At 46.7% G+C, this 26,943-nt stretch overlaps 1 protein-coding gene across 1 annotated transcript in view; it reads left to right on the top strand.

The window, feature by feature from the left end:
- Positions 1-26,943, top strand: part of TRIM23 (tripartite motif containing 23) — a 742,058-nt gene that overhangs the window by 74,242 nt on the left and 640,873 nt on the right. The gene's annotated exons all lie outside the window — the stretch shown is intronic.

The raw sequence follows: 26,943 nt of genomic DNA, 5'->3' as shown, positions 1-26,943 counted from the left end.
CCTTATTAGGCTAGGGAAAGACAGGCGTTTCATCACATTTTTTTATTATTTAATAAATGGCATCTTGTGCTAAAACTTTACCTATGTGTCTGCCTCCTATGTCTAACTCCTCATACCTCCCCCTGTTTAGAATCACCCGGGTACCTTCAGTTAGCATGACCTGATTCTGCGGGCTCAGCGCTGGGACGTATCTGCTTTCCTTGTTTGCCTCACGCTTTTTGATTCTCATGGAGACTTGCCTTTCTTGCTCTGTTAGTCCTCGTCTTCGGCACAACTTTGCTGGTGGGAGATTTTGTTCGTCCCTCTGATAAGGGTATCAGTGTTGTTGTCTGGGTCTCCGATTCCACCGCTCCTCCCCCCACAACCTATTTGTGGTCACGCCATCTCTCGGGCGGTTTCCTGAGTTCCTTCCATGCAGCAGTTTTCCCACTGCTTAAAATGCTGTACCTTCTGCATCCTGGTTCTCTGCTCTCGCTGGTTCTGCGGCTCCACACAGCTCCACCCCTCCAATGCGCACCTACGTCGGAAGGCTTCCCCCTTGTATGCTTCTCCATCTTCTGCCAGGATTCGCTCGTTCCTTTTACGGGCTGATTTGCATTCCACACAGTGTTGCGTTTCTCTTCAGATGTTGTAGCCAGTCCAGCAATATCTGAAGACAATAGAAGGAGAACACACTTTATTGTTGTTTACAGGCAGTCGCATGTATGCAGACTGTTTGGTTTGCCTAGGGAATTCGTCGTGGGAATGGGAGTCCTTGTCGCCCAGTGGGGAGTCACTCCCAGTGAGGTCCCACTTGCCAAGATCCCTAAGGAGGGTCTTACTGAGCGGGCTCAACACCCGAGCCTCACATGGGGTGGCTCCCACCTGGAAAGAGGGCACGAATACCCTCAATTCATCACAGCGGTCCGGCAGTTCTGGGTGAGGTGTTTCATTATCATATTTTTTTCTCTCCTGTTCTATTGTTGTGGTATAGGCAAATTGTATTTTACTTTTACCGCAGGATAGATCTGGCAAAATACTGGCAGTGGTAACTTAGGTAGGGCTGGTCTGGTAAGAGCCGTTAGGCCCTCTGATATATTCTGCCTCTGGTGTATTGTGATTCTGGTCTGATTGGGGTTCTGTAAAAGAGACAGTTTTTGTTTATAAGTATTTCTGTTATAGATGGGGAATCATAAAACTGGGAGGAACAAACAGCTTGAAACCTAAATATGGAAAGGTGAGTGAATGCAGGGCGAGTTACCTATGGCCCTTTCAGTAAAACCCCCTCTCTTAGGAATGAGTACGTGGTACAGGGACAACTGTCTGCAGGGTGCCTGGATTAGGGACAGAAGTGGGCACAAAATAGTCAAGGCAGGTGGAGACCACTAAAGGCACACCATGTTGACTATGTGTACCAACATCTACAGCGCAACATGCTAATTTCTTGAATTCTGGGTCAGAAATGTGAGGCGAACAACTTTGTAAAGAGTTTTCAATTTAAAACATTTTATTAAATAAAAAGGTTGGATGAACGCCTCATTATCCCTGCCCTGATGAGGTTTTCCCTGCCTAAAGTAAACTGAAGGATATCTGACCCTCACACTTTTACAACAAATAAAGCAATACAGAAATTTAATTCAATTCAACAATATAACATATGCTTTGATTCCCAATATATTCAATGTCTCTTCTCATAACCTGGGTGAATTTCCCTTCCCCAGATTTCTCCACAGCTCAATTCAGTTTCAAGATTTTGTATAAAGTTCCACTGCTTCCTTAAAGTATCTCCAGGAATTGGAACAGGAATTGGAAGTTCCCACTCCTCCTGGAATAAGAACTGTCTCACATTAGTTTTCTTCCCACACGCAACAACAAATGTCTGTCGGGATAATGTCACAACCTTTTGGATAAAAAAAAAAGAAAGAAATATGCTGTTTCCAACTCCTCCTAGAGTAATAACAAGGTACACGTTGGTAACAACAACAAATGTCTTTGTCGGGATGGTTTACTTCAAACTTGACTTCAGGAAGAATTATTATAACTTTTCTTCAAGTTTTCACAAGGCACAAATCAATATGAGTCGTTTACGTTAGAACCACAGTTTGGCACTTGCATCAACCACTACCTGGCTTATGCCTATTCCAGGATCTTTTGGGCGATGGCTCTTACCCTGTGGGTTTACACACCTGCTTGTCTACTTCTTCAACAACAAGAGGAGCAGAAAAGTGCTTCAGTGGTAACTTCCAAATAAGCCTAACAACTTCAATATGCATCAAACTTTAAATATATTGGGGGGGACGACAAGAAACCACATTAATGCTCTTCAAGACTTATTGGCAGCTATGCCCATCTCCCCCTGGATATACTACTCCGGAAGGGCAGCCCGTTTGCCACCTTTCTTTCCCCTCTTTACCAGCAACCGAGTTGTGACCATCAGATAGTCTCTCTTCTACCTTAGCTTTAGCTATGTAGGTTGTTATCACATTTGTATTTTGTAGCACATAAGCAATAAGCTCTATAGTCATTAAGCCTCTCGATATTCCCCTCTTGTCTTGAGTACTGGTTGTTACACTGGTTGTGTTGGTTTGTTATAAACTCTTGTGTTAGGCATTGCTTGTCAGCTTTTGGAACAATTGCAGCTTTCCCATGGGGTTTTTGGGCTTTCCACACTCTTATGCGCTTATTTATACAGTCACTTGCTTTTAAAAGGCATAACTTTTGTTGGATTTGTATAGTTCGGTATTCAAAATCACTTCTATTGTTGCTTTCACTCACTCGCAAGTGAAGCAGCATGCTGTGAACACACGGACAGTATTGGAGCACTCTCGAGTCACTTGCAAGCTGTGAACTCACTGGGTAGGTCGCTTGTGTACGCTCTGCTCTGTGTTCTCAGCTCTTCAGGGCTTGTGGCTTATTGCAGTCAGGTGGACAGCGTCCTCTGGTCCTCCTCGGCTTATGCCAGCGACGATTGGAGCCACCTTCATCCTCTTCCTTCGCTGCTACTGCTTTCTGCTGCGTGAACTCTGCACAACAAAATATTATCAGGCAAGCGTCTCAACCTCACGCTTCCTGCTGCGAGACCTCTGCAACAGGGAGAGTCGCAGGTTAAGACTCTCTCAGGACCCACCACAGCTTCTGGCAATTCATTGGTCCTGGCATCTTCTCTCACCTCAAGCTTCCCTCTCGGGTCCTACCACAACTCGCGTTGTTTTGTCATCGTCCACTGTACTGCTTCTCTCTCTTCCTCTCTTCCTCTCTTCCTCTCTTCCTCTCTTCCTCTCTTCCTCTCTTCCTCTCTTCCTCTCTTCCTCTCTTCCTCTCTTCCTCTCTTCCTCTCTTCCTCTCTTCCTCTCTTTCTCTCTTCCTCTCCTTCTAATGCCTGCACTTAATGGGGATTAAGCCTCCCAGTCCCCTTCAGGTGTAGATAATTTACACCAATTAAGAGGGAACTCCCACAGAGAATTATTGGACTTGAAGTTCCTGGCAACAAAGATAGCTTTTCTAACTCTTTTTACTTGACAATAAGCCATTAAAACACTAGGACTTTGGGGAAAGTTGAATAGCGGAATCTCCCTGTCTTCCTGACCTATTTCCTCCCTCATGTGAGACTCCCACAGAACACCACCCCCAGGGTCGGGATCAAGAATCATCTGTCTTCCCTGGCCAAATGAGGAAGGTCCCAGGTCAAAGTTTTTTGGGGGGAATCGCTACTGATTCATTACAAAGAAATGACAGATTGCGAGGACAGATACGTTATGCGGGCCATGGGAAATGCAGGGTCCCCTGCGCTACAGTGCCCACAAATAGTAGACCAGACAAATGCAGGAAAGGACAAGCAAGATGATGAGACTGCAGAAGATACAGACTATAGTACCTACCCAGCCACCTGCCGTAGCACAACCTCAATTCCAAGTGCACTGGTGCAGTCTGGGCCTAGTGTCTCTGGCATTCCTGCAGTCCCACATAAGCCCGATGTGCCTTCCTTTTTCACTCTGTCAGTGACGAGGAGAGGTATGCAATACAGTATGGATACTACAATCCTTCAGGCGTCACTCAGGCAGAAGCTAGAAGGGCTGGTGGAAGAGGGGGAGCCCCGACTGCTTATTGCCCTGCTTACTATCCATGTTCCCGGGACACCTGGTGATTTATGGGGTTTTTAACTGGGATTACTGTAAGCAGAACAAAGGGGAATCTCCTGCTGACTACTTAGACTGGTTTAAGGTAGTATTCACCCAGTATTCGGGATCACTAACCTGGATGAGACCACCCAGTGGTCATAGCAAATTCCTTTGTAGCTGGTCTTCTAACTAAGATTCAAGCACAATTGGAAACATTGTGCATCGTGTGGCAGAATAATCCCTTATTGAAGCTAGTTGCGGTTGCAAATCATTGCATAGTGTGTCAGAATCCGTAAACCGAGACCATTGAGAATAAGCTAATGGCCTTGAAATTGCAGAACCTGCAGTGACGGGTGCATAACACCTACAGGGATTTCAAGGGGCACTGGGGGCCTGTAAAGGTTTTGAAGGTGGAAGTCGAGGCGGAGGAGTACCACATCAAGGGCAAACAGAACAACAAGGGCAGCATGTATCAGGGACAATCTGGGTATGAGGTTGCGCATTGAGACTAGATAAATCAGTTGGAGTGCATCAGTTGATCCTTTTAAGAAACTGCCGTGTCTTCCCATTACCTGCCGAAACTGGAAGCAGAACAAGGGACCCCCACCATTTCAGATTGTCCCAAACCATGAGTGCTACAAATTTTACTGTAGTGTACTTATGCCCAGCTTTATTCCTGGCCCCCATACACGAGGACAGTGCGTATCTGTTTGCATTTTGTCATAAGGGAATTTAGGACACCTGGACTCTGCTGCCATGAGGCTAAACGGAGTTCCATACCCTATTTTCTGAACCTCTGCAGCTGAATCTAAAGAAGTATTTAGATGACATTAAATTCCCCGGACATTAAATGCTAGTTCAGTACATAGATGATTTATTGATGGCTTCACCGTTCAATGGAGCGTGTGAACAGGATACTCCAGTGTAATAGCACAAGCCGAAAAGGGTCATAAAGCATTCAAGCAGAAGCTACAGATATGTAGACAGAAGGTGCATTATTTGTAAAATGATACTTCAATTGGACACTGTGTAATCGTCTCGTCTAAGAAAGAGGCAGTCTTTAAAATTCCAAAACCCCAGGCCGTTAACCAAATTAGTGTTTTTAGGTATGGTAGGGTACCGCCGATAGTAGATTTTAGGTTATGCTGAAATTTTCAAACGCTTGCAACATTACACTAAATCAAATACTGTAGAGCCGTTACAGTGGACTCCGGAGGCTGAGGAGGCATTTACAAATATAAAGGGAATTCTTGTTGCGGCTCCACCTTTAGGGCAGCTGGATTTTATAAGGAGGTGTTTAAGTTCTACTGCCACAAAAGGAACGTGTTTGCTTTATCTGTTTTGACCTAAAAGCATGGATTTCACTACAAACCAATAGCCTCTTACAGTAAAGAGCTAGATCTAATTACGTCAGGAATGCTTCCTTGCTTGCGTGCTGTTGCCGCTGCCACATTGCGGTACAGCAACATGAGAATATTGTTTTCAGTTCCCCTCTGCAGGTTGCTGGCCAACTTTCAGTAATCCCTTTATTGCTAAAAACGAAGACTCAACATATGCCTGTGTCCCGAGCTATTAAGTATGAAATTCTGCTTTTATACTCTTCCAACGTCAAGTTGACTAGATGCCCAGTGCTAAATGCTGCATTTCTGCTTCCGTTTCCCCAGAACGATGAACTGCATAGTACAGAGCTCCTTGATTGTGTTGCCATTACTGATTCCTTCTGAACACCCTAAAGTTATTTAACTGATCCTCATTTACCTGAGTCTGATCAGACTTATTTCGGGGATGGGTTCTGTTACCGGGACCAAAATGGGAAGTTGGTGTTTGAAGTATATGTTATGTGCAATCTGGGACGTGGCAGAGAGCGGGAGGCTGCCGGTTGCCTCTAGTTACATCCATGCAAGGTGCAGAGCTGTTGGCATTCACCTGGGCATGTGAGCTTGCAGCTCAACTTTCAGTTGATATTTACACTTGTTCCAGGTATCCTAACTTTGGTCAGCTCTGACGACAGAGCTGACCAAAAACAGGACAGACGACATTACACACCAAAAGAAACGTGTTTGAATTTATTTGCTTACTTAAAAGATGTTCAGCGAAGCTTCTTTTTCCCTTGGATATTGTGACACATTAATATGTACACTAGCAATAGCACAGATTTAAGCTTTTCTTCTCTGGTGTTACTTAAACTTATTGGTGCGACCATGCTCCCTAAATAGCCATATTAAAGTCTGTTGCTTATCAACCCCTGGTATATCGTATATTAGCTGTGGCAAGAACTTTGTAGACTCTACGGCAAAGCTGGCAGTGGTAATGGAATCAGAAGATGAGAACATTCTGTCAGTAAAGGTTACTTCTGAACCATCCCCATATAAAAGCTTTGAGGAATTGACTCAAATACAGGAAAATGCCCCCTCGGGTAGGAAGGATAATTTGGTTACAAAAAGGGTGCCGATTGCATGAATATTGTTCTTGGAAAGTTGACCCTGATTGTTTGGTAGCCCCAAAGATAACATTTTCACAGTTTGTTAGAACATATCATGGAAAGGCCCATGTGGGAACGAGGGGAATGCTAATGACTGAATAAATACTGGTTTAAGCGGATTTTATACGCTTAAAGCTGAACCTATTTCCTACAAATGAAATAATTGGTGCTAGAAAAATATCCCTAGAGCAGAGAGATTGTCGATTCTGTCAAAGTGATCTTGAAACTGTAAAGCACTTACTCATCAATTGTCACATGTTGTCTTCAAAGCGGTAGCAGAACCAATTGTTATTACATTTTGCCTTTATTGAGGAGTCTGCAGACAGAAGATTTTTGGGAAAGAATTTTTGTAGCTCTGCTGATTTCTTTATCTTTAGCATTTTTAGCTTTTGTTAAATCAATTTTATATATTTAATTTTAGAATTCAATTTAGGATCCAATTGGTATGTTATTGTATGTAAAATCAGCAGGGCTTGCAATATCTACAGCCCACTAGCATTGGCGGGTCGTTTTTATTCAGGGCGAGTACCATTTGCATGATACTCAACCTTGCTGGCGAGTAAGGGGATGTTAAAAACTTATTTTTCATTTACTGCAAACCCACTTTGTTGCAGTAAATGGCAAACAAAGGTTTCACTGTGCATGCTTGACAGCATTGCAGCAAATATGAAGTGTGCTTATGGCGACATGCACAGTTTTACAAAAAGCACTGGTAAATATTTTGTCACCAGTCACCTTGGGGCAAGTGCATAGGTCATATGTACAATGAGGAGCTTGCCCTTCTGGTCTAGTGGGATTTTAAAGAATTTGCAGGGCCTGAATAGTATTGTGATAATTTATATTGTATGGCTTGTTGTTTGTATAATTGTGAAAGGTTTTATTATGAACCAAAGCACAATAATGGAATATAAAAAAAAATAATGGTTTGTCCCAGAGTTTTCTAAAATGGCAACCACCTGGGCCTTTGACAGCATGGACTGGTGCTATCTGAAGCTGATCTTGGAGCGCTTCGGCTGTGGCCCAGAATTCACCAAGATGGTGCTCGCCAATTACCAACATGCATCGACAAGTTTCAGGATCAATGGACAGAGTACAGAGTTTGTGAAGATCAGAAGCACTCGACAGGGCTGTCCCCTCTCCCCTCTGATTTTGGCGATGGCGATTGAGCCATGTCAATGCAGTTCCAACAGGACACTCGCATCAGAGGAGTTACAATTGGTCAGGAAACCCACAAAATAGCCCTGTATGCCGATGAAAGTATGCTCTTCATGGGAGACCCAGAAAACACAATGCCCAGAGCGATGGCTCAGCTGGAGGAATTCAGACAGATCTCGGGATTCTCTGTAAACTTCTTCAAATCAAAAGCTATGAACATAACAGCAAGGAGAGAAGTGACCGAAACACTGGAGAGGTCATTCCCGATGGGCTGGGTGGGGGGAAAACTGGAATACTTAGGAATCCACCTCACTAGAGAACCACACAAGCTATATCAGGCAAACATAGCCCCGCTGTGGAAGCAGCTACAGGAATACATGCGCAGGTGGGAATCGCAGGAGCTGTCCTGGTTTGCCCGCATCACAGCTGTCAAAATGACGGTCCTCCCTCGTCTCCTTTATGTAATTTCACTACCAGTGCCCATACCACCAGCCAAGGTCAGAGAGTTGCAAAACACGATATTCAAATTTATATGGCATAGTAAGAAACCTAAGATCCAGAAACGTACCCTAATGCGCTCCCCCCCCCCCCCCTCCCTTCTTGGCGGCCTGGGAGTTCCAGAAATGGACAGATACATTCTGGCAGCACAACTAGCACCATTGCTGAGGTGGGCAGAACCAGAGAACCATAAATGGTGGTGCAGAACCGAACAAACAGCCTCATTGACTTCCCCAATAGCCCTGTTGAGCCTGATAAAAGAAACCGAGAGAGTAGAGGTGCACTACTGGAAATGACGAAATGGTCACTGCAAAGCTGGGACAAAGCCCGGAGGAAGAAACACATTCCGAGCGGAATGGGCCCATATACGCTACTGATGCACAACCCAGATTTCACACCGGGTCTTCAGCGAGGGTATTGGGCGTGTTGGTCAGGGGCTGAAATGATCTACCTGAAAGACATGTACAAAGACGGCTCCCCATTATGCTTCAGACTGCCAGCAGAAATTCAGTATAGGAGAAAATGAGCGCTATAGATATGCACAAATAAGGCACTGGATTACCCACCCAACAGTGAAGAGAGCGGGCACGAGAATGCCATCAGGCCTAGAACTGTCACTGCAAGAAGGCAACACAGCGAAGGCGGTCTCCAGACTCTACAGACTGCTCTCCAACGACCAGCCGACCGATAATCTCACATACAAAATGAAATGGGAAAGAGACATAAAAGAGCCACTAACAGAGGGGGAATGGAACCAAGTATGGGCTTGTGCACACAGCACCTTCAGATGCACCACGATAAAGGAATCCGCTTACAAATTATGCCTCAGATGGTATATGTCCCGGAACCGCATTCACAAAATCACAAAGTCATAATTGCCAAACTGCTGGAGGAACTGTGGTGAGAAGAGAGACTTATTCCATATGTGGTGGACATGCCCTAAAGCCGTTGCCTACTGGAAGGAAATACTAAGCTACATAAAGGACATTTCAGGGGTTGAACTGCTGAGATCTCCGAAGACAATTCTCTTAGGAGTCCCTATAGAAGGAAAATATGCAATGTCAGGAACGACAGCCAAGCTTATTACTCACCTATTATCAGCAGCAAGAATGACCCTTGCACAAAACTGGAAAAAACAAAGAGGGCCCAATCTCAGCATGCTGGTGGATCAAGATCTGGGGAGTAATGGCCATGGAGAAGATGTGCGCTATCAGTACTGGTAAATATCTAAGATTCTTAACTATCTGGACTCCATTCCATGAACATGTGCAGGACAGAGAAGCTCATTTCTTCAAACCTCGCATGCTCCGGAACACGCATGTCATCTGAATTCCCCCAGACATTGAGACACTAACGTCAGGAAAAGACTCTAAATAGTCTGCACTCTGAAAGGTAAAATAGTGTTTAAAGTTGGGGGGAAGAGGGATTTACAGGGGACGATGGGGATAAAGGGAAAGAGTGAAGGGGGGAGAGGGGAATTGAAAAACTGAAAATCCTTGAAGGCAATGCAAACTCCTACGATCTATGAGATATGAACACAAGTAAAAAGCAGAACCTAAATGATTACTTTTGCCAAATGTTATGTTGAAATTACCTGTATGCCTTTGAACCAAAAAAAAACATGGGTTAAAAAAAAAAGAAATGTGGCGTGTCTCCAGAAAATAACATTACAAAGGCAGACACTGCCACCAAAGAAGCATATGTGCCTCCTTATGGTCAATTTGTGAATCTTCAAATTGATTTCCTTCAGCTCCCTCGTTGTCATAATTGGCAATATCTTCTTGTAGTACTGGAAGTGTTCACTGGGTGGATAAAGGCATACCTCTGTACGAAGCAGATGCTATCAATGTTTTAAAACTGTGGTAAATAATATTGTACCTAGATTTGGGATACCAGTTAGCTTCAATAGTGATCAGGGTACACAGTTTGTAAACCATGTGATGAAGGGTAGCCTGCTCTCAGTGTAGGGACAGTAAAAAGGACACATGTGGTTTTATTTTTTATTTTGTAGTTAAATCTTTGTTTGCACATTTATGAACAAAAGATTGCGGTACATTTTATTATTCAGGCCAGAGCGTCTTAATTCATTAGGTTTAAAACAAAACGCACTAGCCCAAACAAGCATAAAGACAAATTCAATCATTGAACAGTGACGCCTTGTCATTCTCATGGGAATGCTTTGATCTATCGCTCCACATTATACTTCCCTGCTATAACCATAAATTCTGTTGAGCAGAACTCCATCTCACTGCAATAGGAGCTTTAGCAACCAGTAAGGTTCTTAGAATGGACGTGTTGGGCGTGAACAGGGGCACCGCTCGCCCACACAAGACCCACAAGACAAAAAACACAGGGTCTCTGTCTATGTCCTAATTTGACCTTCAACGAATGGATGGGCCATATGCAACGGTTAACTGGCATAGGCTACCTGAAGTCTAAATTAAAATGGATAGGAGTGAACAGGGAGGGGAAAGTAGAGAAGCCTAACCTGGAGACCTTGTTGTACCACATCAACAATGTCGCTCCTGTCGTTGGAAAGTTGTGCATACGTATTAGTCTAATTTCCCTTTACAGCCATGGCATGTATCTCGGGCCTGCCTGCCACCTCCTCTTCCAGGTGGCAGCAAACCTTGGGTGTGTTGGGATTCACACAATCGTGGAGCACTCTTCGCTGCGCTGTTTGTATTTCTTGATGTTTGGGAGCACCAGTTTGCCCTTTTCTCTACTTTTATTAAATAAGGTTGAGCTGCCCACCTTTGCCCTCCCCTTTTGCCATATAAAGCCAATCAAGTACTGCTGCAGCCCCTAAAGTTCACACTGAGGTATGGGTATTGTCAGGGCTTGAAAGTTAAACAATAAACATGGAAGAACATTCATCTTGATGGAATTAATCTTCCCAAATCACAATAATGCTCGAGCTCCCCAAAATCTTAAATCTGGTATTATCGCGGTGAACAGTTTTGGGTAGTTCGCCCGATAGAGGCCAGTGCTATGTACTGTCAGTTGGACCCTCAGATATTTTAATGAGCTTGTTGGCTACCGAAAGGGGGTCATCCGTTTCAGGCGCTCAATCGAGGTCTGGTCTATGTTGATGTTTAATGTCTCACTCTTGTCAAAGTTCAACTTTAACCCAGATATTTTGCTAAACTTCACTAGCAGTTGCAGGAGCGTGGGGACCAAGGTGTCGTTATTTGTAAGCGTTAGAATTATATTGTCAGCAAACAGGACTATCTTCTGGGATACACTGTGGTTACACTGTGGTTTAGGATACCTTCTATTTTAGTTGCAGATCTAACTCTCATTGCTAGGGGCTCGACTGCTAGTGCAAATAACATTAGTGATATAAGACAGCCCTAAATAGGCCAAACCCCTTCGACAGGGATCTATTTGCAGCTAATTTCGCCTTTGCTGCGGAGTATAAGGAGAAGATCCCTCTGATAGTTCTCTCACAGGTTAAATCGATTAAGCACTTCTCTAAGAAAGGGCCATTCGACAGTTTATTTTATTTATTTATTTATTTATTTAAACCTTTATTTGTAAATTTTAGTATTACAGCCGCAACCAAAACTTGGACTGCCCAACTGCGGGTCAGTCGACTTGCGCCGTTACATTCCCCCAATTTCCCGAGGAGGTTGACGAGTTGCCTTTGCTGGAGATCAGGTATGCCACATAGGGGCCCCAGATGTCCGGGGGGCATGCGTGTAGTGGTAATGTCTTAATGAATTCTGATTCTACTTCTTGACAGTAGGACACATCCTTCCGCCATTCTGTTATTGTCGGGACTAGGCCTTGACCCCGTGACATGGCGATTCTCCTGCGTGCTAATACGAGTAGCAGCAGTTCTTCTCCGATTATTGCTTCTGTCTCTTGGATAACTTGTGACTAGAACAGGATTACCGCAGGGCAACTCCAGGCGAGATGGAGAATTCTGCTGCGGGTGTTCCGCACCTATCGCGCTTTGCCTCTGACTCTGGTCGATGCTTGCTGCTTTTGGCAGGCGTGTAATATGTTTGGTGTAGATAGTTAAAATGGATGAGCTTAAAGCGTGAGTTCAGTGTGACTTTCTGAGTCTGATGAAGTATGTATTCCCATTCTTCCTCTGGGGTGGGGGCCGTTAAGCTTTTTCCCACCTCTCTTTTGTGCGTGTGTTTTCGGGTTTTGTGTCAGTTATGAGAGAGCTGTATATTGACGAGACCAGAATTCCCTCTCCCTGTGCCTGTATCACACCAGGAAGCAGTTGCCACGTTCGTGGTGGTTGTGGGAATGAGGGGAGGAAAGCCTGGATGGTATAGCGCAGTCTAAGGTACAAGAATGTGTCGAGGGAAGTGGTGCTGCCCCTCTCTTTGGCTTGTTGCAGTGACATGAATGTCACTTTGACATATAGGTCACCCAGTGAGTGTATGTGTACTTTGTCAGCCCATTGCAGAAAGGCCTTTTCGGCCATGAAGGGTATCCCCAGAATAAATCTAACGGGAAGGAGGGGGGGGAGGGGAGAGTATCTGGTTTGCACCCTGTACTTTTTTTGTGCTTTTTTTTTTTTGTTTACTTTTTTCTCCATATTGCGGATGTGGACAGCACTACGTTTAGTGTAGTGTGGGGCACTGGTCGTTGGCTGATGACTGCTCTTAATAGGTTAGGTGATGTTAGGGCTCGCTCTATCTGGACATGTGGTCTGATGAAGTGGGTGGCATACCAGTAGCTCAAGAATTGTGCTTGAGCGGCCCAGTAGTATCGTTCCAGGTCGGGGAGCGCCACGCCCCCCCTTCGACACCGGTAATATAAGTGTTGTGTAGGCTACCCTTGCTGGTTTACTGGCCCAGATTAGTTCTAGTGTGAGGCTCTTTAGTTTTCCAAGATAACGCAGAGGTATTAGAATTGGTATATTGGCGAACAGATAGAGAAGTTTAGGGAGGATTACCATTTCGGGAGGATTACCATTTTGACCAATGACGTTCTCCCCCAGAGCGTCAATGGTAGTGATTTCCATCTGTTCACTTTCTCCTGGAACGATTTCAGTGCCGTCTCGTAGTTATCTTGGAAAATATCGTGGTGGCTTTGGGATAACAGAATCCCCAGGTACCGTACTTGGGAGATCTCCCACTTAAAGTTAGTCATCTGCGACTTTTCTGGTATTGGGGCTTAGGGGAAATACAATTGATTTAGAATGGTTAATTTTCAAGCCTGAGACTGCGCCAAATGTAATTCTTTCATGCATTATAGGGTTCAGATTTTCCTTGGGGTTTTGAATGAATAGTACTAAATCGTCGGCGTAGAGGGAGATAATCAGTTTATGGGGCCCTATGGAGAGACCTCTTTGGAGTTGCTGTGCGCGCAGGCCTGATTCCAGGGGTTCCATCACCAGCGCAAATATTAGAGCCGATAGTGGGCATCCCTGCCTGGTTCTGCGTTGGGGATAGACCTCTGCGGATTACGTTGTGCCAAGAATGACTGATTGTGATTAGTTATATAGTAAAGACACTAGTTTGACGAAATGGTTCCCCAGTCTGAGTTGCCTGAGCACCGCAAACATGAAAGGCCATTCGGAGTCTAATGCCTCCTCTGCGTCGAGAAGGACTGCGACTGCCTGGTGTGAGGGGTCAAGTGCCTGCATGTCGCAAACATTCTTCTTATGCCGAACGTTGTGTTGCGGCTGGGATCAAAGCCTGCCTGGTCAGCAAGTACCAGCGCCGGCATCAGAGGGAGTAATCTTTTGGATAGGATTTTGGCCAGAATCTTATTGTCAAAATTTATTAGGGAAATTGGTCTGTAGGATCCGCATTCCTCGGGCGGCTTGTCTTTTTTATGTAGGAGGATTACATTAGCTTCCCTTAGGATTTGGGGGAGAATTCCTGTTTCAAACGCTTCCTCATAGACTTTCAAAGGGAGAGGAGCCAGTGTGGGGGCAAATCTTTTATAAAATTCCCCCATTAAGCCATCTGGTCCTGGGGCTTTAGTATTGGGTAGACTTTTTATTGCTTCTTGGATCTCCTCTAGTGTAATGGGGTAATTTAAGGGTTCATGAAGTTCTCTCTCTACCCAGTACAATTCTGTGTCGGCGAGGTAGTTGTGTAAGATCTCGGTGTCTATTGGGTGTTTTGCACTGTAAAGGTTCTGATAAAAGGCGCGGAACACTTCAACTATTTCCTCCTCCATGTGCACTGATGCACCTTGTGTGGAGAAAAATCTTTCTACAAGGGTTGGTTTCCTGTCAGCGGCAATCAGGCGAGTCAGGAGGGCTCCCGGTCTTTGCCCATCTCCGTATTGGCATATCTGATGGCCTCGTCTTAGGAATTTGAGCTCACGTTCTGCTGCGGTTCTGAATTTCAGTAGTTCTTCCTTGAGTTCCGCTTGGATGTGCATTTGGTTTGTAGCGGAGTTCTAGAGCTTTCAGGCATTCTTCGCTGGTGGCCAGTTCACAACGTATTAGTTTGAATATCTTGTTTTCTTTAGCGATGCATAACCCCCTTATGTAACACTTTTTTTAATGTTTCCCAACGTGTTCCTGCTGAAGAGACTGTGCCTTGGTTGAGGTTCAAGAAGGATGCGAGTTCCTCTCGTAATAATTCGGATACGAAGACATGATCAGTTAGTGTTCCGGGTATAAAGCGCCAGTGGGGGGTTTTTCGTTTGGTGTTAGGGATGTTGCATTCAAGTGTCACTGTGGCATGATCTGAGAAGGTTCTAGGAAGGATTTGCCATTTTCCTCATTGAAGCGTGCTTCGTGCAGAGACGAGGAAGTAGTCTATGCGTGAGCTCGTGTGGTGGACTTCCGAATGAAAGGTATATTCATGATTCTCCCAATTCCCATGTCTCCAAATGTCGATCGGGTTGTATGCACTGCAGATCTCTTGCATTTGGCGGCTGGCTTTGGACGGCTGGGCTGTTAGTGTCTGTGATTTATCTTTCTGTGGGTCTAAATGCGTATTCGGGTCTCCTCCCCAGATTATGGTTGCTGTGTTGGCTTGCGAAAGGTGGGAAAGCACCCAGTCGAAGTTGTTTGCTCCGTCTACGTTGGGGCCATAGGAGTTCACAAATATAACCTCCTTCCCGGCTATGACACCCTGCTCTAGAAGAGCCCTACCTTCCGCGTCTTTTTCGACTTTTATCATGCGGAAGCTGGATTTAGGGTTTATGAGGGTGGCAACTCCTCTGGCATACGATGAGTAGGAGGAGTAGCAACGGTGACCGCCCCAGTTTCGGGCCCACAGATGTTCTTAGTTTGGTAGCAGGTGCGTCTCCTGTATAATAGCTACATCTACGTTGTGTTGTTTGAGGTATTGCAGAATCTTTCTTGTTTTAGACAGACGTTATCTCCTCTAATATTCCACGTTGCTACCTTGAATTGATCGGATAATTTTGTTGTTCATGGTGCAGTGGTTGCACGTAGTCTGTCAGTGACCAGCAGCGGTTCGGCAATCCCTGTGGGAGCAAGTATGCGCTTGTTTTACTTAATCTCTGGGGGCAGAGGGTCCCGGTGTGAGGGAGCGGGGGGGGCACAAGGGAGGGATTGGTCGGCGCTCAACCACAACAAACTCAGAAAACAGTACCTTCCACGGACAACCCCCAACTCGTCTATTCGGTATCCCCCCAAACAGAATTAACGGTGCTCCGCGTGGCGTTTCATGGTTCATGGCGGGTTTCTTTCTGCTCTTTCCCTCCGGGGTGCCCCAGGCACCTTGTTGGGGACTTTGCATCCATGCCCATTGAGGAATGCACTTGCATCTTCTGGCGAGTTAAAGAATTGGACTTTCCCTTCGAATTGAATACGTAATTTTGCAGGGAAGATCATTGAGTATACTATTTGGTTGTCGCTTGGTCAGCGTTTGACCATTGTAAAGGATCTTCTTTGGGCCTGGACTGTTGGGGAGAAGTCTGGATTAATTTGTATGGCGTCCCCGTCGTATTGAAGGCTACCTTTCCCTCTGGCCAGCCTCAGAATCGCGTCCGTCCTTGTAATTTAGCAACTTGGCTATAATCGGGCGAGGAGGTGCTCCGGAGATGGGTCTGGCTGCTGGGATACTGTGTGCCCTCTCCACGATGAATAAAAGACAGCGATGTGTCTCCGAACAGTCTTCACACATCCTTTTCATGTGGTCCTCCATCTTGGTTTGTAATTGTTGTTCCCTGACTCCAACCACCCTTATATTGTTTCGACGGGAGCGTCCCTCCAAGTCTTCATTCTTAGCCATGACTGTTTTCATTTGGGCTTCTAGTGTTGACACCCTAGACGTCAGCGCCACTGCGCCATCGTCTAGGACCGAGACCCTCTGTTCGACATTGTCCAGTCTGTCCCTGTGTTTGTTGAGGCGATGTTGAAGTAGATCCACCTTGGACGATAGCGAGTCTATCTTGCTGTCCAGGTTGCCTATACCTGTTTTTAAGTCCATTAGGATCTCTCGGATATCCATTTGTTGAGGCTGCTTCTCTTCAAGGCTTAGAGGATTTTGAGGGGATTCCGCAGACCCTCTGGTCTTGAGGTTTTAGCGGCAGGTCCTGCTTCAAAGTTAAGCTTTCGCTGTGACTTGTCGGTTTTACCCATTATGCTGCTGTGTTGAAGCACCTCACAATTTGGGTGGGTGCTGGCGACCGCAGTGTTCCAATACTGGGGTGCTTGCACTGGCAGACCTTGCTCTGGAAGAGGCCTGGGATGAGTGCATCGCCTGGTGTTTCTCAGTGGCTCCCCAGAGACAATGGCACTGCAGAGTCCGTGTTTAGCTGCGTGGGCCGCTTGCCCGGGCTACTATTTGGTGGAGAGAGGTGATTGTCTTGTGGTGTTGTCCACCTGTGTCATCAGGATTGGGCTTTCAACTGGCGTTATACGGGAGGCTCAGGGTTGTGTATTGAATGAACGCTGTCCCTGAGAGGTATTGTTTAAGATGTGTCGATGCAGTATGCTGTGATCGTGCAAAAGGTTCCTCCATCTCGACGGTCCTGTTGCTACTCTGTTCCTCCACTGCAGGTTTCACCGTCACTTCAGGCTGCTCTGTTGTGTGGCTCGCGGGTCAGCGGTGAACCGGGTGGGGGGTCCAGTACCCTGTCTGGTCCTCCGTGCTTGCTGGGATGAGCGTTAATTTGCGGTCGGTGCTCGTGTTTTGCACTGCCCGCTCAGGCACAGGAATACGTTTATGGAAATAATTATCATCTGGGGAGGGAGGCCCTGTAGCAATCGGCTGTATCAGTTCAGATCTTTATTATGGTGCGGCTAAGGGCCGGCCGGGTTGCGGCTCACGGCTCACGATTAGGGCTCCCTCGCTGAGCTTGTAGCCGTATATTGCGGTGCTCCCCTCCCCCGGGCTCTGAATTTTTACAGCCGGGGTACGGGGGAGGGTGGGGCAGGACACTGCGAGGAGGCCGCCCAGATTTGTTTCTTTCCCGCAGGTCCTCCTCGGCCTGCTGAGCGTGCTCTCCCCGCCTCCGGTGCCTCGATCTTGCCTCTCCACGCTCTGCGGTCGCACCGCTCACCTCTCTGGTGTGGCCCCAGGCTGGGACCGACGTTGTGGGCCGGGTCGATGCTCCGCCTCACCCGACTGTGTGCTGGTATGCCCAGGCGTCTTCCGCTTTCTCCGGCTGGTATCGTGTGGAGACGCGGCCACCGCTTGCCTCGCCTCTCCTGCTCCGCGGCGTCTTCTGCTCTCTCCAGCTGTTACCGCTGTTGAGATGCGGTCCTCGCTTGCCTCTCCTCTTCTGCTCTGCCGACGCAGTGGACCCACGGCAGTCTCTGGGATGAATATGCTGTACACTGGTGGGCAGGGACTCGCTGGGGTGCCGCCCTGCGACCTTGGACCATTCAGGCCCTGCGCTTTAGAAACGCGGTCTGAACCTGACAGCCTTCTTTGCTGTGGTGCCCCAGGGCCCCTGAGTCAGTTTTCACCTGTGTTTCAGGCACCGCAGTTGCTTTGGTTGTTGAGGCTTCGCGCCTGTGTACCAGGCTAAGCTCACATCAGATTTGTGACGATTATACAGGATTTAGGAAGGAACCTCCAGGGAGCTCACAGGGGAGTCGCCATCTTGGTTGGCCCTCTAGCGCCCTCTCACCATTCGACACAGTTGAATGCCTTTTTGGCATCCAGACCCAAAAACAAAGTAAGGATATGTGTGTTCTGGGCTATGCCTGGGCGGCCTATAATCTTCCTAACATGGTCTAAGCCCAGCCTCCCCTCACAAAGCCGGCCTGCGACACTCTCTTCCCTCCCACTCCCCCCCCCCCGAGCTATCAGACAGGGTAGCACCTTTGCCTAGTCCGCTCGCTAGTATCTTAGCAAACATTTTCACATCTGTGTTCTAGACTGCAATGGGACGATGCACACAGAGTGGGATTCTTCCCAGCCATGGGTATTAGATATCTTGGTCTCGCTCATGGTTCCACACCCTACCCTCCCCAGATAGAATCTCATTAAACAGGCTATGAAGTGGTGTCATCAAACAATTTACAAACTGCTTAAAGAAGACCACTGTAAGGCCATCTAAGCCTGGGGCATTATCCTTCTTTAATGAGGAAAAGGATTTCCTCCTTTGTAGTCTCCACTTTCAGCAGATCTTGTTGCTCCCTCGCCAGGAGGGATATGGGGCATTTATCCAAGAAATTGCATGTTTTAGAAGGCTGTGGTTGTTCAGTGGTATGATTTTTATAGTATTTATCGAATTCCCCTAGTATGCCCTTTTTGCTTGTGGAATGCCCCCCCCCCATCCCCTTGAATCCCTGCAATTTGCTTTGTCCTACTCCTTTGTTTAAGTCTCCAGGTCAAAATTGTCCCTGCTCCATTGCCCTCTTCAAAGTACTGTTTCCTCATTCGAATCAGTGTGATTTGGGCCTTAGAAGGCTCTAGTGCAGTGATATTCAAATTGTGGGGCGGCCTCGTTCCCGGGGGCGGGGGAGAAGGGGTGCGAGACCACAGACAGAAATGGCAAAAAAGGGAGCAAAGAAAAATCGGGGCAGATGGAAGCCCTGGGCAGGGCCGGCTCGTCCATAATGGGCGAGAGGGTGTCAACCCAGTGTCCCCCTCAGCATTTTGGAGGAGCGAGCCCAGTGAAACACTGAGCGCTCCCTCCGCTGCTTTTTCAAGCTTAGGGAGCGCTCCTGGCTGGCAGAAACTTTGTTTCCCTTTGACAGTTCAGTTCCCCAGCCGCACATTCTCAATGAGCCATGCAAGTCTGGGGGCGTTTTGCTTCCCCAGCCTTGCATAGCGCGTTAGAAATGCTGGCTGGGGAACTACTTGTCTGTATGTGCGAGGGGAGCTCCTGCACACCCTTGCACATACATACATACATACAGCAGGCTGGAGCGGGGAGTTTTAGCACCCATGCTCAGGCCCTGCACACATGTGCAGGAACCAGGAAGCTATTGCTTCCTGATTCCTGTTCATGATGCAGGAGCTGTAGCGCAGGGGAGGAAAATTCAGCACCAGGGTAGGGGGGGTGCAGGAGAGGGAGATAGGAAGAGAGGGGAAGAAGGAGGGGGAGACAGAGAGAGAGAGGAAGAGGGAAAGAGGGGGAAGACCCACCCCCTGTGGAGCTCATTTTGGAAAGGGGGAGGAGGGCTGTACAACAAAGGTATTATAAAAATGCTTTTGTTGCACAAGCCCCATACCCACCTGCCAAAATAAGCTCTCCTTCTGAGGTGCTGTGGAGCATAGGGGACAGGGATGGTTATTTTTTAACTGGACATCTATCATAGATGTCCAGTAAAAAATACAATGCTTTCCCCCTGGGCCGCTCAGTGCCTTGCATACACACCTAATCACTTTAATTGTGTATGTGTGTTGGGCGCTGTGGGGACCTGGGGACTGTGCTGGGAGAGGGGTGGGGGAGCTCAGGGACTGAAATAGGAACAGGATGGGGGAGCCATGGGATAGTGGTGGGAGCAGGTTGGGGAGAGCCCAGAGTCTGTGGTGGGGTGGGGATGAGGGAGCCCAGAGACTGTGATGGGAGCAGGTGGTGGAACCCAGGGGACTACTATAATGGGAGTAGAGTGCGGTGACGGCACACGATTGTACATAGCCATTTGGATTTACTATCCTTTTGGCATTTATGGGGGGCCCGGCCTGCCCACATTTTGTAAGGTGCACAAAGATTTCCTGGAACCTGTTTCCCTGACTTTTTGTCTTCTGACCTACAATTCACTGGGAAGTGCCAGGCCTTGCTCCCGCCTTAGCTGGTTAAGCACGGCGGCTTTGGAGATCAATATTCCCCTTATGTATGCCGTCAATGCATCCCACCTTATCGTTTCGTCCACTTGTCCCACAAGGTTATGATGAAAAAAGCCCCAAATGGCATTCTCCATCTCATTGCTCATAGTTGGATCCCTCGGCAATGCTGGGTTCAGTTTCCACTGCCTAGACATAGGTTCAGGGGCCAGAGATTGATTGACCTCTGCACCAGAGCATGGTTTGAGAAATCTATGTTCCCTACCTCGACCTCACCCATGCTCTGGACGATTGCGTTATTGACCCAGAAGTAGTCTATTCTAGAATATAGCCGAGTCGAGTGGCAGAAAAAGGTGTAGTCCTTCGTAAAAGGATGGACGTGCCTTCAGACATCCACCAGGTTGGAGTCCTCCAGCTGCCTTATAAGATCTTCCGAAAGTCTACTTGCCCCCAGTATGACCCCCTTTGTAACACCCCAGTTTGCATCCATAGGAAGATTGAAATCCCCGCAATTATAATGTGGCCCTTTGCAATTCTCCCAACAGTGCTCTTAGGAAATCATTGTGCCCCACATTTGGAACATAAATTAACACTGTCACCTCCACCCCTCCCACCTACCCCTGTGCAAATAGGTTTCTACCCTCCCTATCTGCCTTGCACTCTATTAGTTGGAATTTAATCATCTCTCCTATCAGAATTCCCACACCTCTTCTCTTTGCGCGAAAGGCAGAGAGGAACTGATGCAGAAAGAGGTTAGTAGCAGCCTTTTGCTGTCCACCGCTCTCAGGTGGGGCCCCTGAACGAAGGCTTTGTCTTATCTGTTACCCACCTTAGCGTTTGCAACATAATGGTACGCTTCTTTGAGGAGTTTAGGCCACGCACAATATATGTCATACGTGTCGGCTCCATATTACTGATGGAAACCAACCCTCTTGGCTCGGTCCTAATTGAATCCAGCCCCCTGCTCCCATCTACCCCCACCCATTGGAACCAAAACAAATATGACCACATCTGTGTTTCAGACAAACAAATAACTTAACTCAATGTTTAACAAAGGAAGTGTTCCACATACAGTGACGTATAATGGCAGTCATAGCTGCCCAACAGGGAAGGAATATGGGTCCCACCTGTAGGAAAGGCCTGCTGCACCAAACCAAGGCTAGAACACCCCCACCCCCCATTACCCGCACAGCCTCTCCGGCTGTCGACTGGGTGGACTCTCAACGTGTAAAGGAGAGAGATAAACACTTTAGTCCTTGGCTTCTTTCAGGACTCATTGCCTTGATTGGATCTCCTCTCTTGGAACCACCCCACATATGGCACCTTCCTCCAGCTTCTATCACTGTTCTCCTTGTGCGACAAGCCCACAGAGATTCAAAGGATTTTTTCCGCCTCTACTGGAGCTGTGCACCGCCATTACGGAACGGGACAGTCCATCTGTATTCAAACTGCTCCTTTTGTAGCTTCCCCGCAAATATTGTCTCTTTTGGAGGGTTGGGTCTGCACGGTCCTGGTATACCAGAAGCTTCTGATTCCTAGAGATGATTTCCCCCATTAACTTGAAGGCCCGCAATATCTTTTCTTTGACTGTGAAGGCATGAAATTTCATGATTATCTCTCTTGGTTGAGCTCCAGGTCCCTTGCGTAGGGGTCCGACCCTGTGAACACGATCCAACCATGTCCCTGCCACAGCAATCGCTGGGAACGACTCTTCAAAGAATCGGAAGACCCATGTCCTTAGGTTGGAGTCCTCTCCATTTTCTTCTGGGCCTCTTATTCTGAGGTACTCCCTACGATGCCTGTTTTCAAGATCTTCCGTTGTCATAGAGTTGGCTAATATCCTGCTTTTCCCCAGCCGTTTCACCCTAGATGTGTATAATGTCCTCTTGCAAAGAGTATATGACCTCCTCTGTATCGTCTGCTCTTGTAGTGATTTTCTTCATGTCCCTGTAGAGATCTACCAGGGTCTTTTCCTAATCTCTTTGGTGCCCCTCCCTCCCCCACACCCCACCTCTCTCGTTCGTGACTGTTTCTGAGGTGTCTTCCTTGAGGGGCGCCATATACTCCAGTAGCTCTTTTTTTTAGAGAAGTATAATAAATCGGGCTCCTTTTGTAGTGGGTTCTGCAGTTTTCACCCCTTCCCTTTTCTGCTCTCCTTCCCCCTGCCCCCTGGCTAGTGCAGGAGACCAGAGGCAGGTAATCGATCTGCATCTACCCAGGGTCTTAAGAGTAGTCATGAAGGATCAGTGCACCCCTTACAATTCACAGGTTAGAGTGCACTCAATCTCAGCAGAGTTGGGCACAGCTGTGCTACCTTCCTGAAGATTTGCTGTGCTGAGACACTGGGTCAGTGTAGGGAGACCGTCCGTACTGTGCCTGGTCCCAAGTGATGCACGGGGACCTGGGAGAGGATGCAACCCACCTTAGCTGGTAAATAGCCTACCCTTCTCTAGCTACTGTCATCTGGGAATGCCACCTACCAAGGACCTAGCTGGGCAGTTCCAGCACACCAGGATCTTTCATGGCACTTCATTGTTCCACACAGCCCGTTTTGTCAGGCCGTCTCTTCTTTTCCCTTGAGAGATGCCAGGGATATCCGTCGTCCATCCACGTTCCGCAGGCATGCAATTTTCAATCCCCCGCTGTGCTGCACTCTAGTTCGGCAACCAATGAGGCTGCTGTTGGTTCGGGCGGAGGGTTTGAGAGCCACGTAACGAGCCCACAGCCTTTGGCACTCAGACTTTCAAACCACAGTTCTGCCCGTTGAAACCAGTTCGCCAATGCACCATGCCAGCTAAAGTGTGCCATTGCCTGGGTTCGAACCAAGAAGCATTTCAGCACTTGCATCACTTGACCCACTGTTCGGACCACCTGTCCCTTCATTGCAATACAGTCGACGTTTGATTTGACCTTGCCATTTTCTCCGAACCGCACCCATTGAGCAATGCATCGAACCAGCTCACCTACGCATTCCGTTATCAGCACATCCGCCACCGAACCTCTACCTTCAAACTGTATCTGGTGGCATCCACAATCCGCAAAGCATAATTCTGCTTTGAACCTCATCCTTCAGTTCCACCCTGCCTCAACATCTGCTTGCCATTGGACCACCATGACTGTTGCATTTTCGAACCAAATCCGAACACCAAAAAGCGCTAAGGAGCCTGGTTTTCTGTTGTCGAGCAAGACACTGCCAAGGTATTAGTGCCTGAAAACTGCCCTGATGGTCCATTTTGAGCCCTGCAGACTGGCTAGATCACATGAATCCCTTTTTGCAATTCAGGAACGTGTCCTTTTTGTACATTGTGTTTTTTATTGCAGTTCTCCCCTTGTCGGTTTTCTATTTAGTTATTATTGCATATGGAGTGTTTTTAATTACTATATATATATATATATATTTATTTTGGAATGTTATACTTCACTCTTTGGATTGCTACTGAGTCACATTCACACCTCTCTTAAGAGTATAGCCTTCACTGTACCCACATTAGCACAAAATGCGAAGGTGGCATATCTTTTAGCTGCGCCTGTTTTACCTTTTCATTGGGCTGTAGAAGTGTGAGGGCTGATAATGCGCTTTCACCTCTGTTCATCCTTGTACCTCTGCAGGGGACTACTAGGAAACTAGAAATATATGTGTTCAAAATTGCCATAATGTTAAGTAGAAAGAATGTGCTAAGTGGGTGTACTAGAATATCTGCCATGATGTGCTAACTTGTCATACAGGAAACTTGCATTGATCTGCTAATTTGGCAGAATGTAATTTGATAACTGTACAGGATGTAAACTGGTAAGGAGTGTGGTAAGTTGATTTGCTGTACACAGTCATTGATGTGTTAACTACACAAAATGTGAACTGGTAATGACTTGCCAAGTGGTATTGCTGGAAACAGATTGTAATATGATAACTAGGCATAATAAAAACTGGTCACAGTGGCCTAGCCGTGTTTAAGTACACATGCAAAGATTAAAAAAAGGAAAAAACTCTTTACTCGATTATTTAGTCCATTGCAATTTCTCTTTGTGGGCAGTATACATGATCTGGCAAAGTAATTTACTCCTAGCTAACTTGTATGTTTATAAATGTATCCCAAAATATTGCTCACGTGACCATTTCCTGTTGGAAGGGGAGTGTGTTCAATTTCTCTCCTAGTGTTGGTGGAAGAGCTGAAGTTGCCCAAATGGGTCCTGTACTTCAAGTGTTGTCCTTTGTGAAACAAAATGTTTATATCCAGTCTACTGCCGCCACCGTGTTGCAGTAGAATGATGGTGGAAATTATGTTGTACATTGCTTTGGAGACTGAGATTATGTGCATGCCAAACCTGTTTAAACTGATCTCTCGTTCTTCTTTTTACATCCTAAAATGTTACATTTAAGGCATGTTAGTGTTTTTCAGCCTCCCAAAGATAGACATTTTCTTTCACATTTGTTTACATTGTTATGTGCGTTTATGTAGCAGTCCAACCACATTGTACATTCCTGTGCTGTGCATTTAAGGCCTAGGTGGGCCGCCAGATTGCTCCCCTGTGAGTGAATGTGTTTCGCTTATTGAAGCTGGGAAGGAGTACCCCCACTAGTTAGTGTGCAGGAATGCTTCTGATTGCTAGGGAGTACACGCTTGTGATTGTGTTTTGGGGTTCCCTAAATGTGTTGGAGTACTCCATGGTCAGTGGGTAGGACTTCTTGTTCAGTGAGTGTGAGGGAGCTGCATAATGGAATTGAGGCATTTTTTGTGATGTGTAGGAGGCTCCTATCCTCCAGTGCAACCTAGTTAACATCCTGTTGAACCAGTGGGGGAGGGGAAAGGGTGAATTGCACATATGGTAGCTGGCAGACTGCTGTTTTCAGGTTAGGAGACAACATTTTAATTCTAGAATTTGGAGAAACAGTTTAGACAAATGAATGGTGCACTGTATTAGTTTCCAGTGGCTGGAAATCTAGACCTGGCTATATGCATCCTTGTTCAGCAAAAGGATGGCACTGTACTGTTTTCAGACCAAGCCAGGTACAAGATAGGTGATAATTGTGTACTGGATACGGTTTCCCACAAACCGAGCCAAGTAAGACCTGCTACACATACCACAGGAATATTGGTACCCTCAGGAAGGCACCAGAATATTGAATAGAGCTGAAACATGTTGTCCATGAAGCCTATGAACGGTCTCCAGATCCTGTGAAATGCTTTTCCGTAGCCTCCTTTTGAGTACTGCAGTCAATTTCAATAGAGCCCGGTTTCCCCAGATTTTTCTCCACCACATTGCGATCTGGCCACCGTCCTGATCCTTCCATTGCTGGGTGAAGGTCAGTCTAGCCACCATCAGAAACTGCCTCAGAAGTTTGGTCATGGTGCCTGACATTGAGTATTGACGCCCCTTACCCGTTTCTCCCAAAACTAGAATTAGTGGGTCCAGTGAGAGGACCATGGCATTATAGCCTTAATTTTAGATTGTGTCTTTTTCCAGGTATGCATGAAAAGGTCCACCACATGTGCCCAAGCTTCACCACACGATGTAGCCTCTGAGGATAACACTACCATTGTAGGTATATTTTATGTGCGCATTCCTTGATTGTTGTACATTTAGAAGCTTTTGAGGCCCTAGCCCACAGCCTACGCCAAGTGTCTGACCTAATTGTCATACCTAATGTCTCCTCCCATTTCTTTGTTTATTGGGAATCCTCCTCTGTGTCGACGCCATCGGCTAAATGATGCCATTTAGAGAGCCTCCCATTCTCTCAGCCTTTCCAACAGTGTTAAGTCTTCTCCCTTTTGATCCAGAGAAAGGTCTGCGTTGTCAGGGATGGAGGAGTATAGGCAGAACGCCGGGAGCACTCCCCATTTCCAGCTCAGCCTGTCCCATTGGGACAGTGAGGATTGAATAGACGTGCAGCATACCCCCTCCCATTTTAGCTTATTTGCATAAGAAAGGGAAATGGTTGTAGCTTGTTGTTCTAGGTCCAGACTCTTTATCTTCCCTCTTGGGTGCACTAAGTCAAACACATGCGCTGCTTGTCTAGCCATTAAGTATTGTACAATGTTCAGGAACCCCACCCTGCCTGCCAGGCAGTTCTTCACCATAATCTTCTTTGCAACTCTGGCTCTTGCCCCCACACCTCCAGATACATGTATACTCCCTCATGGACCCTGCAGGGGGGAGGCTATGAAAAACGTAAAGCAGTCTAGGGAGAGCATTCATTTTCCAAGCTATTGTAATTGGTTATTTATAGCATTCATTTTCCAAGCTATGACTCTTCCCATCCATGATACTTATTGGTGAGACCAGTATTTCTGATCTGCGGACAGGTCATTGATCAGCTTCTGGTAATTCTTATGTGGGTTTGTCGGAATTGTAATCCCAAGGTATTCTATACTTTGTTTCCCCTTGTGAATATCCCCCGCCCCTCTCAACGCCCTCAAAACCTCCTGGAGATTCTCCAACACTATCAATTCCTTTGATTTGCCGTAGATAGTTGAGAATCCGGAGACCTCCTGGAATGATCCCAATTCACTCCGTACAATAAGACCTCAAATAAGAGGCCTTTTAATGTGAAGAAAGTGGTGCTTTTTTA

The sequence above is a fragment of the Ambystoma mexicanum genome, chromosome 6p (assembly GCF_040938575.1).
Source record: "Ambystoma mexicanum isolate Mex_15411 chromosome 6p, UKY_AmexF1_1, whole genome shotgun sequence".
Taxonomy (NCBI): Eukaryota; Metazoa; Chordata; class Amphibia; order Caudata; family Ambystomatidae; genus Ambystoma; species Ambystoma mexicanum.
Note: the sequence above shows the minus strand (reverse complement) of the source record. Positions and strands in the feature narration are given on the sequence as shown.